At 39.8% G+C, this 14,079-nt stretch overlaps 1 protein-coding gene across 2 annotated transcripts in view; it reads right to left on the bottom strand.

Moving 5' to 3' along the window:
- The window catches only part of PLCB1 (phospholipase C beta 1), a 444,925-nt gene that overhangs the window by 291,442 nt on the left and 139,404 nt on the right, over nt 1-14,079 (bottom strand). The gene's annotated exons all lie outside the window — the stretch shown is intronic.

Raw genomic sequence — 14,079 nt, 5'->3', positions numbered from 1 at the left:
TCAGAATAGTTTGGGGAAGAGAGCAAAACAAATGATCCACTCTATTCATTTTAACGACCCTTACTGAGGCGAAGTATCACTCCCAGAACTGCTGGCCCACCCAAAGGTGTGAAAGGGGATGGGTATAAGAGAGCCATAATTCGATCTCCTCTGCTTCATTCATTCCATCACATTTATTGAGTGTTTACTTTGTGCAGAGCATTGTACTTAGCGCTTGGGAAGTACAAGTTGGCAACATATAGAGATGGTCCCTACCCAACAACGGGGTTCACAGTCTAGAAATGGGAGACAGACAAGACAAAACACGTGGACAGGTGTCAAGTTGTCAGAACAAATAGAATTAAAGCTAAATGCACATCTTTAACAAACTAAATAGAATAGTAAATATGTACAAGTAAACTACATAGAGTAATAAATCTGTACAAACATATATACAGGTGCTGTGGAGAGGGGAAGGAGGAGAGGAAAAAGGGGGCTCAGTCTGGGAAGGCCGGGCTCAGTCTGAGAAGGCCTCTTGGAGGAAGTGAGCTCTCGGTAGGGCTTTGCAGGGAGGAAGAGAGCTAGCTTGGCAGATGTGTGGAGGGAAGGCATTCCAGGCCAAGGGGAAGTTAAGGGCTGGGGGTCGATGGCAGGACAGGCAAGAACGAGGTACAGTGAGGAGGTTAGTGGCAGAGGAGCGGAGGGTGTGGGCTGGGCTGTAGGAGAAAAGGGAGGTGAGGTGGGAGGGGGCGAGGTGATGGAGGGCCTTGAAGCCGAGAGTGAGGAGTTTTTGCTTGATGTGTAGGTTGACAGGCAGCCACTGGAGATTTTTGAGGATTCCACCTCAATGGAGATGCTCAAGTAAGACAGGTTCAGAAGCAGTGGAGTGTGAGCTTTATTGCCATTAGCATGGCTTGAATCTAGAAAAGCAATCCACTGATTATGCTAGCCAGAGGACTGCACATTGTCTTGTCCTGTGTACCAGCATGGTTAAAACTCAATTCTTTCTGTTTTTACCTGGTTAACAGCAGGGATATTTTCCGACAAATTATGTGGCTAATCATTTAAATTATTGGCTTTCCTTGGCCTATGATACCAAATGTACTTTTGGTCATCTGAATTCTTCAAAAAAAATACATCTGATTCTCTATAATTCACATATTTTAGCCACATAATTTGCCCAAGATGCTCATTTCCAACTGTTAGGCAGATAATTCGCTTGTTGAAGAAAACACAGAGTTCCTTAAACAGGATAGTACTAAACACATTTATTCTAGTGAGAGTAATGTTTGATCTACAGTCCCCCTCGTCCCCCTCTCCATCCCCCCGTCTTACCTCCTTCCCTTCCCCACAGCACCTGTATATATATATATATATATATGTTTGTACATATTTATTACTCTATTTATTTTACTTGTACATATATATTTTATTTATTTTATTTTGTTAATATGTCTGGTTTTGTTCTCTGTCTCCCCCTTCTAGACTGTGAGCCCACTGTTGGGTAGGGACTGTCTCTATATGTTGCCAACTTGTACTTCCCAAGCGCTTAGTACAGTGCTCTGCACACAGTAAGCGCTCAATACGATTGATTGATCTATTGTCATGGTTGTAATTTATTTGCATTCAGATCATGAAAATGGCACTTTAAAACAAAATCTAGCATTACTTTCCCATGCCCTTAAATCTCCTTCAGTTTCATAAAAACAATAATATTTTCATTCACTCAAACTGCAGTTTGTCTTCGTAAACACTCCAAGGACCCTCCAATATGAATTATTCACTTATCCTTCAAATGTGTTTCAGAAATTTAAGATCATTTGCATAAAATCAATTGCTCTGAAAAAATATTCTTGTGTGACGAAGCAGTTGATTAAAATTAGATAAAATTCAGTTTAGAAAATGGCAAAGCAAAAAACACCTTCTGGAGAGGTGTCAGTAACAGCATCAGTTTAGCTTCCAAACTCCAGAGCTTCTATATTGCTACTGCGGTTATGAGACCCATGAAAAGTAAAACAATCTCACACAAGACTAACTGTCCATCTGTCTCAATCAGAAAGGCCCCTTGGCAGGTATTTTCTGCTATCTTTCAGGCATGGAATTTCTGAAGATACTCATGATTTTATCATTTATCTGCCAAACAGAAGGGAATACATATTTTAATCCTACTTGGAAGAGATTTATGTTGAACTTCATGGTCTGAATAGTTCACCCAGCCTCCACAGCTCGTATTCGAGAAGCAATCATTAAATAAGACTGGTTGACTCTCAGAAAACATTTATGTAATATCAGCTTGATACCCACCAACATATTGTGAAGTGATGTTGAGTGCTCACAGACCAATTTTTTTTCCAAAAAAAAGGGAAAAAACCTAGCAAACTACTTCTAAAGTTGATTAATTACTGGGAGAAGTGGACAGTATTAAATATGAATTGGAAATATTTCTACACTCAGAAATAGGCATTTACGGTGCTTAAATGGGTTTCTTTACTAACAGAAGAACTCTAGCAGCCCTGGGAAATAAAAGCACTCGAGTAACTACAGGTGAGAAATATTTTTCTTTTGTTTGTGGATTTTAAAGAGACCAAGTATGAGAATGAATGGCTTGTCTCTATGAAGTTAACTTGTTAGAGTGATAGAGAGACCAATATTTATAAATTTATGTATTCATGTACTGTCTGCCACTACAGCACTGAACAGTTTATAGCAAAGAGAAAACATTCAGAAGAGAAGATAAATTGATTTCCCCCTATAAAGTTAAATTCCATAAATTGGAAGAGAGTTGGAATTCAGGTAGGGGATGTTATTTGAAAATAAACCTTACTGTTGTGGTCCGCAAACATCTTGACCATTTTTTACCCTGACGTGAATTAAGCCTAACAGAGCTTCATACCAGGATGCGTAAAGCTTCCCAGTGTTTTAACTTGAATAGTGGAGGATCAGTCTCTGCACTTTTAAGTGACTGAGGAGGAACCATAGCCCTAAGGAAATTCCTAAGGGCTGGCAACACATTTCCCAATTATTCAAAAGAGCTTAGTACACTGCATGGCACATAGTACGTGCTTAATACCATTTAAAAAATTGACATTTTACTTGTAGATATTTTTATGTTTGGCTCCCCTGTTAGAGTGAGAGTTCCATCTGGGCAGGAAATGTGTCACTCCTGTTTTCAATTTTCCTAAGTGCTTAGAACAGTGCTTGCATCAAGTGGGCACTGAAATTCTTCTACTAATAAGTGATAAAACTGAAAACAACAAAAGAATTACATTAACCTTTTCACCCCCTAAAGAAAACAGTTGGGTAAAGTATGTAATCAGCATGGCATAGTGGATTCAGCTTAGGCTTGAGAGTCAGAAAGTCAGGGGTTCTAATCCTGGCTTTCCCACTTGTCTGCTGTGTGACCTTGGGTAAATCGCTTCACTTCTCAGTGTCTCAGTTACTTCATCTGTAAAATGGGAATTGATACTGAGTTCTGAAAATTCTGAATTCATATTCAGCTATTCCACACTTATTCTACATGGCTGTTAATCTCCATAGTGAGCCAGACTATTCCTTAAAATAACTACGGCAAGATCTACATATGACAAGTATTTGCAGAAGTCAACTGAGTAGCAGGGAGATTCCTGATCAAGGGTACCTCAGTTTCCCTTATCTCAAGTCCCATAATAATTTCGGGACAGGGACCGTGTACAATCTGATTTGCTTGCATCCACCCCAGCGTTTGGTATAGTGCCTGGCACAAAGTAAGAACCTAAGTACCATTATTATTATTATTATTATTATTATACAGAATACTATAATTTTATATTGTTTTAAGTCTGTTATTCATTTTAGTGAAATACAACTGTACTAAATGTTTGTTTTACAAACATTTACGTTAACCTCATGGTCCCATGCAGCAGTAACAATAATTTCCGATCATGCAGACAGAAAACCTGAAGCACAGTAAGATTTAATAGATAGTTCTGGGTTTGGTAGTGACAACTGGAAATAGAAACTAACTGTTTACGCCTTTGGAGTGTGAATGTTTGACCTTTGGGTACACATGTTAATTTCTCCTTAGGTGCAAATCTAAAGTAAATCATTATTCTACCAGCTATGTTCTACATTCTTCCTGCTTCAGGTTCGTACCAAAAGCCCCAAAGTTTGAACAGTGCATTCAAGACTATTCTCAAGCACTCTAAGGAAACCATCCTTCACTCCATTTTACAGGGCTGCAGCTTTAAATTCAGGATACTGACTTTAGATTATGGTACAACACCCACACTAAGAAATTCAACCTGTAAGTCATGTTGCATTATGCAGTTTCAATGTATAAAGATATCAATATGGCCAAGACCATGAGGATTGTGAAATATAATAGATACTGAATACGCTTGAGTCCAAAGTTATAATTTTCTTCTAATTTCTAAGCCACTAGAATAAGAGGTCTAAAATCTTATAAAATACCCTTTTTATACAACATGTTTATTTTCCAAATCACTTTCCCACCTACTCTCTCATTTTCTCCTTACAACAATCGAGGTCTTAAGAGGTAGGAATTCTCTCCATTTTACCTACAAGGAAACTGAGGCCCCAGGAAGTTGGGTGACTTGTCCAAGATGACAGCATTCCAGAGGTCAAGTGGGGATAGAACATAAGCCTCCTTACTCCAAATCCCAAGCTCTTTCCAATAATAATAATAAAAATAATAATAACAGTAATAACATATTTGTTAACCACTTTGTCACGCACTGTACTATGACTGTAATTTATTTATATTAATGTCGGTCTCCGCCCCCCCCCCCCCGACTGTAAACTTGCTATGGGTAGGGAATGTCTGTTCATTGTTATACTGCACTCTCTCAAACATTTAGTACAGTGCTCGGCACACAGTAAGCGATCAATAAGATTGACTAAGCACTAAAATAGATACAAGATAATTTTGCAAAAAGTACCCATCACACATGGGGATTAGAGTTTCAGTAACTACACCACACTGACTCAATCATCCCTGGGTGTTAGAGATGTTACCAATTTTCAGTTTGTAGACAATAGGACACTGTCACATCCTCTATGCTTGTACTTTCAGTGACCACACACGTGTGGGATAATCAGGCACTACATACAGCCCTTTTCAGGTAAGGGGAATAAAGTACTAAGAAAAGGGAAAATCCTGTTTATATGGGCTGCCTCACAGCAAAATGGCTATTCACTTAAACTCAAAAGCTGGTTTTCAGTTTTCCTTCCCCCTTCTGGATTAAGAATCAGATTCCTTTTTGTCCAGTATTTACATTTTTAGCACAAACTCCATCCTCTTTGGATCCTGAAACTGAGTCCTATGATCCAGAAATGGTGACTCTATTCAGTGGGACCTGGGAGACATAAACAGAGGCTCTAGAGTAATTGGCAGGCAGAGATGTGTTAGGGGACACCTTAGGCCACTCCAGAGAAACACTCTAGGTTCAGGCAACAGGATGTGCAATATGGCATTAATCAATGATATACTGAATGCTTACTGTGGGCACAGCACTGCACTAAACACATCTGAAGAACATTAGACTGGGAGTTAAGAGTCCCAGGTTGGGGTCCTGGCTTTGCCACAACTGCTGTGTGAATTTGGGCAAGTTACAACCTCAGTACCACTGTCTATCAAGTCAGGGCTAAGATACCTTTTCCGTCTTACTCCATCTGCGAGCCTGGTGTGGGACAGGGTCTGTGTCTGATCCAATTACCTTCCATCTACCTTGGCGCCCACCGCAGTGTTAGGCGCATTTGAGTCCCTAATAAACACCACTGTCATCATGCTACGATATACCAAAACAACTCATGTGATGGAGCAAATGTGTCTTGGGGTCCCTTTTCTTTGTCACTAGCCACTCTGCTCACGATCCTAGAACTTTAGCTGCTCAGAATTTGAGCATTTTCCAAGAAAGAACAACGACAAAAATGCAAAGGCATGGAAGAGCTTAACTTGTGTACTCAGAAGTTCATGCTTTTCCCATAAAGGCAGTGGGAAGAGTGAAACATTTGGAGAACAGCAATAGGGCCTTTTCCTGACACTTTCTTTCCCCCTGTTTCTGTTCTGCTTTTGTTTTGAACAGTCTGTTTCCTGGCTGGGCTTTGTACCCTTTATTCACCTACTGGCCAAGCCAAAATTTGGCCTGGTGGGGTTTAGGAGAATCAGAGGGCAGAACTTGGCCCAAGCTGTACAGAATAATAAACAGGCCTTGTCTCCTTTCAAATAAGAAGCCAAAGATGGAAAAAGAAAGCTAACTCTCTCCAAAACACTTTTTTTTGTCTCAAGCAATAAAACGGTAGCAATGAATTAATCACTTTCTCATTAATGCTTAACATACCTTACCAAATAAAGTTCATTAAGCCAGTCGTAAACACACGGGTCCGAGTGTCATCTTTAAAGGGAAGCTAGATTACCAAGACTGCTATAATCTTTATTTTATTTGAATGATACTAGATTTACAAAGCCTTCCTTATCATAATATTATTGCCCACCTGACTGTAGCACTGCACTTGATATTAGTTCTTTTGTATATGTAGTTATATTTTCTTGAAAGGTGTTGAAATAAGAGTCAGGAGAAAACTAAACAGATTATCTATAGTGATCTTCAAAACCGTACCAAAAGAATCCCTTTAAGGGGTAAGTCTGCATCTTTTGATCATTTGATCTTTACCCTTTTACCCTGAGGCAAATGACCTTGGTGTTATTTGGAGCAATTATGTTTCTTCTCAAGGAACTGAGACCTTAGAGAAGCAGTGTGGCTCAGTGGAAAGAGCACAGGCTTGGGAGTCAGAGGTCATGGGTTCTAATTCCAGTTTCTGCACTTGTCAGCTGTGTGACTTTGGGCAAGTCACCAACTTCTCTGTGCCTCAGTTTCCTCACCTGTAAAATGGGGATTAAGACTGTGAGCCCCATGTGGGACAATCTTGATTCGTTTGTATTCCCCCCCCCAGTGCTTAGAAAAGTGCTTGGCACATAGTAAGCGCTTAAATACCAACAGGCACCTAAGAAGTGGAGTTAATAGGCAACATCCTCACCTGTCCCCCACCCTCCCACCTGCTAAAAAAGGAAAAAAGCAACCTTGTAGCTCATGTAATGAAGCTTCTCAGATAAGCAGTTTCCCAGTTAGGATTTCTTATCATATTCCATTCATCCTTACTAACTCAACGACACAATTGGAGGTGGTGTTACAAAAGGAGTTGAGTGACCATTTTCATTGTACATATATTTGTAGTTAGCTATATGTAGAGTTAAGTACCTATACATAAGAAGAGTTTGGGCTTTAATCTTTCATTCTAGGAAGTATGGGAGCAGAGACAAAGCACAAAATGTGGGGTAATGGCTAACATATGGAATTAAGCTATAAGTTTACCAACAAAAGTACTGGGCTTTCGTATTTCTAAAATCCTTAGAAATGGCTGTGCAGTTGTAGAAATTATACTGGTCCTTTGTTTTATTTTCCTAAAAACTTAAGTCTTGATAATGTACAAGAGCTTGCTCTAGAAGCCATTCAAACAGAATAGTCAGAATGTTGCTCAAAGTTTAAGCAGGATATCACTGTATTTAAATAACTGAACATTCTAAACTGTACGTTTAAACCAAACCAAACCTAAACCAGTACTCAAAATACACACAAAACAATCCTTGGTATTTGAGCACTTAGTATGATGTACTAATTGCTTGGGAGAGTATAATACAACAGAATTGGTAGACAGATTCCCTGCCCAGAAGGAGCTTACAGTCTAGAGTTCTGTGGGTCTGAGTAGGGGGTGAATATCAAGTGCTTAAAGGCTCTAGTGCTTAAAACAGTGCCCAGCGCTTAGAACAGTGCTTGACACATAGTAAGTGCTTAACAAATACCATCATTATTATTAAAGATCCAAGTACATAGGTGACAAGGGTGAGGGAGTAGGGGAACTGAGATAAAGTCTCTTAGCAGAGTTGTGACAAATAAGTCACTTTTAATAAGGTGGAGAGGGTGGTAGAAGGGTAATCTTCCTATTACCTTGGCCACAAACTTCAAGATTTTTCGGACAACTTTTGGACAGTATCCCATGATATGGGAGACAAACCACCAGCGAGTGCTGCCCTCCGATGCCCAAGTTCGTTGCATCAACAACGTGGCCTCAAATTGCCTTTTAATTCCCAATGTAATAATTACGGTATTTGTTAAGTGCTTACTATGAGCCAAGCACTGTTCTAAGCACTGAGGTAATAATGATAATAATGATGGCATTTATTAAGCACTTACTATGTGCAAAGCACTGTTCTAAGCGCTGGGGGGATACAAGGTGATCAGGTTGTCCCCACGTGGGGCTACAGTCTTAACCCCCATTTTACAGATGAGGAAACAGGCTCAGAGAAGTTAAGTGACTTGCCCAAAGTCACCCAGTTGACAAGTGGCAGAGCCGGGATTTGAACCCATGACCCCTGACTCCCAAGCCCACGCTGTTTCCACTGAGCCACGCTGTAGATACAAAGTAACTAGGTTGTCCCACATGGGGCTCACAGTCTTAATCCCCATTTGACAAATGAGGTAACTGAGGCACAGAGAAGTGACTTGCCCAAAATCACACAGCTGATAAGTGGCGGAGCCAGGATTAGAACCCACAACCTCTGACCCCCAGCCTGTGCCTCTTTCCACTAAGCCACGCTGCTTCTAGTGGCTAATTTCTCATTAGGACCACATTTGCCTACTGCTGAGCAATCAAGTGTTAACAACACAAAAGGAACCTTTTAGCTAACTTCCAAATCTGTTTTGTCATCTCTCAATAGCAACAAGACACCCCCACCTCCCTCCTCAAATTACATGGTTTAGTCACTGAGAGGGGGCTCCTCTGCCCCTATCAATTCTTCCAAGAAAACGTATGGTACTACTTCCAGACCTGAGTTTACATGGATGCCAAAGAGATGCTGTGTCTGCAGACAGCACCACAGCCTCCTGTGAGTCAATCATATTCACAGTGCCCTGGGGAGAGCACAATATAACAATAAGCAGGTATTTCCTGCCCACAGGAGCTTACAGTCTAGAGGGGGCTACACACATAAATGTAAATAAAATTGCAGATATGTACAAAGTGCTGTGGGGCTGAGAGGAGAAGAATAAAAGGACCAAAACAGTGCTCTGCAGAAGGAAGTGGTAGAGGAGCAAAGGAGGGCCTTATCAGGGAAGGCTTCCTCCAATTCTTTGATTCAAAGTAACCCGTTTATTGCCTTCTCACTCATCTTTAAAAATCACCCATTGTCTTCACTTTAGCACTCTCCCGGGTCTTCAATTGAAATTCCGTTTAACATTTAAATGCCTCATGCTGGGTTAAAAGCATCTGTTTACTAAAATAGAGTTGATTGTCACTTTGCAGCATAATTTTGGAACTCCTTGTCACTTTCAAATCACTTCAAAGCAATGTTTCTGACAAATTACTCTGAGTAAACTTGACAGTCTTATCTGGTTGCTTTATTTTCTTTTCTGGTTACTTTTACTTGTTACTTCACTTTTTTTTTTTAAGAGCCCATAGCATATAAAAGAAGCTTTGTGTGATTTTTAAAGTTTAATAATTATATTCTGAACTTTTTCCCCAAATCAAGGCAATTGGAAACATCGTTGGTTTAGTTTCCTCCATTAATCTCCTAAAGATGAAAGTAGGGTTTTGTTGTTTTTTTTAATTTGGAATTACTAGTATTCCATATACTAAAGTATGCTGTGGGATCTGAGTGCAAGGATAAGAAGTGGTAGTAACAATATCTATTCAATTTTACAATGTGGATAGCACTATTATGTGATGGAAAAGAACACACAGGTGGGAATTACACATGCCCCATATCATTGAAAATTTTAGGAGTATTTTGTGGCTAAATCTTTTTTGGATCATTCAGGACTGTACAGCCTACTTGATAGTGCACAGCCTTGGGAGTCAGAAGGCCCTGGGTTCTAATCCCAGCTCTGCCACTTGTCTGCTAAGTGACCCTGGGCAAGCTGTTTAACTTCTCTGTGCCTCAGTTACCTCCTCTGGATTAAGACAGTGAGTCCACGAGGGACAACCTGATTTCTTTGTATCTATCCCAGTGATTAGAACAGTGCTTGGCACATAGTAAGTGCTTAAATAGCATAATTATCATTTATTATTATTGAACACAAATGTCATAAGAAAAAATGGCAACTTTATCTTCTTACCTTTCCCATTAAACAACTTAATTACCCTTATTTTAAATTTTGAAACCTTTAAAAATACGTATTCCCATCTCATTCAAACACTTTTTAGTGGCCAATCATAGAAGTAGGGTGTTAGCAACAATCTGTGGCAATGAGTGGATAAATAGAAGGAAGAGAGGTTATTAAAAGTCTGAGGGCCAGAAATTTCTGAGGCAGAGAGGAATGGGCAATCACTGGAGGCTTTTGCCAGGAAAACTGTTTTAGAAAAGTGACCCAGACAGCAGAGTAAAGTATACACTGTAGAATAGGGGAAAGAGTGGAGGCAGAGACGTCACTAAGGAGGTTGATGCCGCAAGGCCATAACTGTGGCCTTTTAGATGGAGAGGAAGAGAGAGGTTCTGGAAATGCTGTGGAAGAACTGAGAGGATTTGGGAACAGGCTGAATGTGCAGGTTCCAAAGGGGGATGAGTAATGGTATTGCCAAGAACACAGGGAGACTTCCTTTTTTCCAAGATAGGTTACAAAAGTTGGCCTTCAAAATTTGACCCATTTGGGAAAGTCACATACCAGATTTCTTAGAATAGTCACCAATGGTGTCAACAGGTCTTCATCGAGCGTGCACTTGGTACATTGCACTGCACTTGGCATTTGGAAAGTATAAACTAACCAGGGGACATAATTCCTGTCCATAAGGAATTTACACTCATGGATAATAAGACCTATTTGCATTCATTTTTGACATGGAAAAGGAAGAAATCAATTACTTTGAATACCTACCAATGACTCCACCAAGGCGTATTTTAGATTGTTTTTAAAGTTTTAAGCTTTTTCTGTCTTGGTATTTCCTATTGAAAACAGCATAACAATTCTGGATGCAAACTTATGCTAATGAATAAGAAATATTCATTTCTTTTCTTCTTCAGCCCCTTGATACTTCTGTTAATAAAACTCACTGCAGTCACGTAAGTTTTAGCACCATGGAAACAGTCCTGTTGAAATTTAATAATTACAGTAAAGCAACCTAGTGGCATATAATAATACTATTTTAGATTTCTGAAGTTCCTTGCTACTTAAAGACTCAAGGTGCACTTCATTTTATCCTACAAATTCTTCCGTAGGAAAAACTATTAACTTCAATTTCTCGACTGAGAAATTAAGGTAGAGGGAGTTCATAGGTCTTTCACCATGTTAAGGAGTGCAAAGGTTTTACTTTAAGTCATCTGTCATACCTAAGGATATATACAGAAAGTCTGATGTAGTGACCAAAAGGCCATGTGTAGGTGACAAGCAAGAATTAGCATAGGAATTGCCTGATATCAGTAGTCATTAGGAATGTATTGAGTACTTGTGTGTGGAGCACTGTACTATGCACTTAGGAGATTTCAATACAGAGTTGGTAGATGCATTCCTTCTTGACTACATTAACAGCCCCCTTAATGACCTCCCTGCCTCTCCCCACTCAACTTTTTAATTCTACTGCCTGGATTATTTTTCTAAAAACAATTCAGTCCACATCTCCTCAATCCTCAAGAGCTTCCAGGGGTTGCCCATCCACCTACATATTAAACAGAAACTTCTTACCACAGTCTTTAAAGCACTCAATCAACTCACCCCCTCCTGCCTTCAAACAGGGATTTTCTGCTGCAACCCAGCCCACACACTTCTCTCTAATACCCACCTACTTGCTGTTCCTTGATCTTATCTCACTGATGACACCTTGTCTTCAACTGTCTCCTTCATATAGGACAGACCACCATTCTCCCCACCTTCAAAGACTTATTTTACACCTCTCATCCAAGAGTCCTTCCCCAACTAAGCCATCATTCACCCTACTCCTTCTTCCTTCTGTGTCACCTAGGTACTTGGAACTTTATCCTTTATGCACAATATTCACTTCACCATAAGCCCCACAGCTAATTTGTCTGTCTTCAATCATATTTGAGCATTTACTGAGTGCAAAGCACTACTCCCCTCTAGACTGTAAGCTCCTTGTGAGTAGTGAACAGGCCTACCAACTCTGCTGCATTTCACCCTCTCAACCGCTCAGTACAATACTCTGTACACAGTCAGGTCTAAATAAATAGCATTGATTGATCCATCATCAACTTTTCATAAACTCAAAGTTTGTGGTATTTGTAAGCTTGACAGAAGAAGGTCTTATGATTTTTCCAGTATTCAAGGTGGGTTTAAGTGAGACTAAACCAGCAACATTATCCATGTATCCTGACAGCCAAAGTTTACATTTCAAGCATTAATGACTGACTAATGCCATAAACATTTACATCAATAAACATCTTCCTGAAAGACAGCTTTGACAATTCAGAAGCAAAACCTAGAAACAACTCCCAACTGGTGGCACAATAGTCTAGTGGCTAGAGCACAGGCTTGGGAGTCAAAAGGACCTGGGTTCTAGAAACAGCGTGGCTCAATAGAAAGAGCACGAACTTGGGAGTCAGAGATCACGGGTTCTAATCCCAGCTCTGCCACTTGTCAACTGTGTGACTTTGGCTAAGTCACTTAACTTATCTGTACCTCAGTTACCTCATCTGTAAAATGGGGATTAAGACTGTGAGCCCCATGTGGGACAACCTGATTACCTTGTATCCCCCCCACCCAGCACTTAGAACAGTGCTTGACACATAGTAAGCGCTTAACAAATGCCATTGTTATCATTATTCTAAACCGGGCTCTGCCACTTATCTGCTGGGTGACCTTGGGTAAGTCACTTCACTTCTCATTGTCTGAGTTATCTCATCTCTTAAAAGGGGACTAAATTTATGAACCCCGTGTGGGACAGGGTCTTTGTCCAACCTGATTTACTTGTACTCACCCAAGCGCTTAGCACAAGAAGTGCTAAATACCTCAATTATCATTATTTGTCCCATCCCTCTTCCACATGCAGGTGCAAAAACGCACATGGATTTACACAAGCCATCCTTGGGCAACACTTTAATTTTAGTATTCTTTTCAGATTAAACTGCCAAACAAGCTAATTACACAACTACCTAATCAATGATTCTCATAACATCTTAGAAAAACAAACGTTTCAAAAAATATAATACTTAATCAGAATGTTCTATTTTGAAAAAGACCACAGAACAAGCTGAACATTGACTTTTAATGAACTCATATAACATACATGCAAGTGCCCTAAGGTACTGAAGTCCCTTTTGGATTTTATAGCATTAGCCTGCTCCCTTATTTATTTACCTGAAGGAAAAAAAACCATGGACATTGGTGTGCAAATCAGCAGGTGATTTCAAACAAATGATTGGGATGTCATGGAAAGCCTAGGCAGTAGCTGCAGGCCAAAACCTGAATAGAAAAGTATCACTAGCCTCATTGCTATAAAAAACTAGACGAAGAGAGACAAAGAGGAACAAAGACGACAAAGATTTTGCCAGTGATGTAGCTTTTATAAAGAAATAATAGGATGAGGATATAAATCCTTAGGAAATCCTCAAAGCATTATTAATGATTTATACTTTAAAGACAAAATTTGCTCGATTAGGGACAATCGAGCGCAAATATTAGGACAATTAGGCACAAAACACTAGTGTAGAACTTTACCTTATAATGCACAAGTCACTTATTAGCAATATTTTGAATTCTGCTAATCTGAGTGATTTTAAAATTTGGCATAAACACCATTAACTGTTGTGACATTCCTTTTGTTCTCAAAATGGGAAAATGGATAAAGGGTTTAACAGACTAGGTTTGAACCCCAGAACTGCCTTTAATATTAAGCCACTTTCACTCATCTGTTCCAACTATTCAGGCATCAACTGTTCTAAGGTTTACCTTGCCCTCACACCCACCTTCTGGGCCTTGCCTAGAAGAAGAGAGTGGATAAAGCATATTATCTGTTTCATAAAGTCTGAAGGCCTCCCATTTGGCATTCTAGAGATACAGAGAACAGAGATCAAGTAAACTGCATCTTAGTCTGAAGATC

This window comes from Tachyglossus aculeatus, chromosome 9 (genome assembly GCF_015852505.1).
Source record: "Tachyglossus aculeatus isolate mTacAcu1 chromosome 9, mTacAcu1.pri, whole genome shotgun sequence".
Classification (NCBI taxonomy): Eukaryota; Metazoa; Chordata; class Mammalia; order Monotremata; family Tachyglossidae; genus Tachyglossus; species Tachyglossus aculeatus.
Note: the sequence above shows the minus strand (reverse complement) of the source record. Positions and strands in the feature narration are given on the sequence as shown.